We start from the raw sequence: 4426 nt of genomic DNA on the forward strand, positions 1-4426 counted from the left end.
TGGCTATCACACACTGCATCATGAAAGATCATGGAAAAGTTTTACAAAGTGTGAGAAATTCTTCCCCTTCAAGTACAATTTTTGGTGTCTGATATTTTATGATTCTAGTACTACCCTGAAGGTTCTTATCTGTTTTTTTTCCAAAGTCAGTTAATCTTTATTATGAGATAGACATTATTAACTTTAAAAAAATTTAGTCTTATTAAGATTTCACCCATCTCAGTTGTTTTTTACCAGGTAAAACACAATGCCCCTACTAAACAGCTGAGAGACTTCACAGTTTACAGTTTATAGCTTTTAGTTATGGTATTTTCTCTGTAATACGAAGAATAAAAAATGATCCCTTGTGGGTACTTAATATAACAATATTCTGCAACTTCTATTATTGCATAACTTGTCTGTAAAATTACAGTAAAGACAATGCCTACATCTCCATCCTCACATACCCATGTAAGTTGTATCTAACCTATTAATACAAAGTACTTCATTTATTACCTTCATGATATATCTGACCTAAACATTTTTTTCCTGCAGTTTTTAGAGAATTTGCAATTTGTTCCATGAACAGGAATAGTCTCATCATCGGTAGGGGAGTGTGGACTAACACATTCTTTATTGTTTTTCCTTAACATCACAAGACATTATAAAATAATATTTATGTATCATGCCACACGTTGTAGATGGAGGTGTGAGGCAGTAGATGAGGAAAAGATCCAGGTTCTGCACAGGGCTCTGGGTCTTTCTCTCCTTCCACATAACAGAAGGAGAACTGCCAAGTCAGAGAAAACTTGCAGGATATCACTGTATGGATAATGCACAAGTGCTTATTAGAGCCTGATGGTGGGAGAAAGGAGCACTAAGTATTTACAAAGGGAGAACCAGTCTATTCAGACCAGGGCAGAAAAATCTGTCTTTGCTTGAATCACAATTCATATGGATTACAGAAAATGAGTAAGTATCACCCCCAAGATCATCTTCCACTGGAAACTCAAGGTATTTGTTGCACAGAAAATACTGCACTGTTGCAGTTTCCTGTCACCTCCAGCTCTTACTTCTATTAATGCAGAAATTTTTAGGCCACATTTAAGGGGACAAACAGCTACAGTCAATAACTGCTTTTAAATTACTTTGTCCTACCTGCAGGCTTTCTTAGTGCCTCACTTTCACTCTCTCTGTGCAGCAGCAGATGTTAATTTTCCTCATTTCAGTCACAAGCTCAGCAATGCCAATTTTCTTCCTCTGCACTTTCCCTGCAGGACAGAGACAGGGGAGAACTAAGAACACAGCAGAAAGACTGTCTCTGTTTGCAATTTTGCAGTGGCCTGCAAGCAACTCAGAAGAGATACTGCAAGGAATAAAATAATCTCTGCTGTAGCCCCTAGAGTCACAGACTTTAGACAGAGACCTGAACTCCACCAAATCTTTGCTGAGTGCAGACCACCACAGAGGATTGTTGTCAGGTTCACCTTGAATACACCAGGCTGCTCCAGAACAGGGGGTACTAGAGAGGCATACGGGGCAAAACACACAATTATTGTTCTGCAAAACTTCTGTGCAACTTTTGCTCTAATATCTGGCACACAATTTGTTGTAACAAGGGAAGTTTGATTAAGTCTCAAATAACTAAAAGAAGAGTTGTAAGTAGAATGTTAAGGCTTTGAGTCAAGATCTCTATCAATCTCAGGCAAGAAACTACAGTCTGGGGCTTCCCTTGGGTAAAACTTCATACTGAATTAGATCTGAACAAAGAAAACCTGATGAGGTTATCCCATTGTTTTTGCTAATAAAAGAAAATAAGAATGGAAAAATACCTCAGACTGCACTAGCCCAACACTTCTAACCACCTGTTGTGTCAAAGGGAAGCAAGTCAACTTCTTGTACACGTGTAAGACAAAAAAAAAAAATCTTTCAGTTTACCAATCCATCAATTTGATTTTTTTTTTTGCAAGCTGGTGTCAGCTTGCAAATAACGGGCCATTTGAAGAAATATCTACATCAACTCTCTGTGTCTTAGGAATGAAAATGAACACTGCTTTATAGCACAAGTAATTTTGCCAAGAGTATTTTGGATTAATATCATCCAGGTTTTCATTTCTGTTCCCATCTATCTACGTATCTCTACAGGGCAGAAGCAAACTTGGAGAAGTAGCTCCTACCATGCTAAACCATCATGCTGTGAAGAATACAGGTACTTATTTGGGAAACACAGAAATGTTTAAAGAATCTGACTCAAACCTTCTAACAGCATCTAACAGCAGAGTCATGCAAGCAGTTTAATTTCTAAAACATTTCAGTTACACCACAATCCTTGGCCTAAGTCCCGTTTGCATCATGCAGAAGAACTTAATATGAAAACTACCAAGCTGGGAGCCTTACAGAAAAATTAATCTCCAATACAAATATCCTTTGGTCAAGAGAAAACAGTAACGAGAAAGTTTCTCTATGAACTGTTAACATAAGGTTTTGCAGGTTGTATATTGAAAACTCTTAATCAAGGCCAAGGTCCAGCAATCTATCTTGAAACATAAAGAGTCATCAGCTGAATTTCCTGCTCCAGGACAGTTAAATTTGGCTTCCTGACTTGGAACCACATCCTCAGACCAGAGACCTCCTGTCTTTTAGTTACTCTGAATGAACTCTGGATGTGCAGTTGTGGCATCCCCCCTGATCCAAGCTCTCTACAGTACCAAGTACCTCTGCTGTCAAGAAATACTTTGTGTATCCCAGGTGGCTGCCCAGCAGATTGCTGGGTTGTATCACATGTACAGCTTGAGGGAGGTGCAGAGCTCAGTATGGCTTCAGTGCAAACCAGTTTTCTTCCTTTGCCCAAAAAGGAAATATTTATGTAGTCAAATACCAGATTTTAAAACCTGTTCAATGCAATACTGTAAATGTGAAATGGAGCAGCATTGTTCAGCCAACACAACACATCAGAAAAAACCCAAATTATTTGGTATTATTAAAAAAAAAAAGAATAAAAATCAGTGGTAAGTAGTCCTTGTGGAGGAGAGTTAGTAACCTTCTGACACCTCTCAGGGAAGTCAGCATAGCCACCTCCTTCTTTTAGCAGGACAATAGCATTCTGAGTTGAACAGCAAAGAGATCAGAAGCTCTGCAGAAAGCACTAAGTGCTTGACCTCATCACATTTTATAAACTAAACAGGATCAGGACAGGAATCCCTGAAGTCCATCAGGTAACCAGTACAGGCCCAGTAACAAAGGTATATGGGGAACACAGCAAGCAAATCCCGAGTACTTACCAAGCAAATCCAGTTGTAACTGTGCTGCGCTACCGTGTAGGTGATAATTTCCAGTCAAAACATACATCCTCATCACTGGTGGCCAGATTACTCCATGGCACTTCAGTAAGTGTGGACAGTTGCCCCACTGGTTCCTCAGCATTTCAGTAATGAAACTCCTCTTTGCTAATTATCTGCTGTAATTCTAGCCAAACACAGTCCTCATCTGCTACCAAACTGCTAGTTAGCAGAGACATATGCTGTTTTAGCAGTTGCTGGCTTTTCAGCACACTGGACCACCACACTCTTAAGAAGGATTGAAGAGAAGAAAAATAATCAGCACTTGAGTGAAAGAATGTTGTCAACATCAGTGACACTGCCATGACCTTACTGAAATGTTCAGTCAACAGCAATCTTGGATGTGGATATGTTTTCAGTAGAAAGAGGAAGCCAAACTCTCTATTATAACAGCAGGAAGTCAATTTGCGTCTCTCTGCTCTCCAATTCAAAGCTGTTGAAATTCCTGAAGCACAACTGGAAATATATGAGTGTGTTTCATTACCACAAATCTTTCCAAAAGCACTTCCCAAAATATCATCACATAATAAAAATTTTAAGTGATACAACTTCAAAAACTAACACAATTCATCTACTTTCATGGCTATTCTACTTCCAAAATGATTTAAACTTGCTCTGGAAAGTAGGGATGATAAAGGAACCTCAAACCTTCAAAACCACACTGTTGTCATAAGAATATTTAAACAAATGCATAGACATTATATTTAACAACTTTATTGGTTTAATAAATGTTGTTATACAAAGTTAGACTCTGTAACATCATAAGAGCAAGAATTACACTGTAATTATATTTTGCTTACCGTATTTTAGCAAAGGCGGTACAATTTACTATTTTTCTAGAAAATAAACATCCTCAAAATCTGAAACAGGTATTGATTTTAAAAAGCAGCACAATAATATTCCCTGTCTCACAGCATGAGCCAGAAATACAAGTCTCATTTTTTCTCCATTTCACTTGAACCAGAGGGTGACAGCATTATATGATAAAGCTTATTTCTGCATTTCTACACCACCTAACTGCAGTTCTTTACAAAACACCTTCAGAATAACAGCAGTAAAACCAGAAGGATAAGAAAGTATCTGAAAGGCTCAGTGGCTTAATACTTTCA

Source organism: Antrostomus carolinensis, unplaced genomic scaffold, assembly GCF_000700745.2.
Source record: "Antrostomus carolinensis isolate BGI_N321 unplaced genomic scaffold, ASM70074v2 scaffold55328, whole genome shotgun sequence".
Classification (NCBI taxonomy): Eukaryota; Metazoa; Chordata; class Aves; order Caprimulgiformes; family Caprimulgidae; genus Antrostomus; species Antrostomus carolinensis.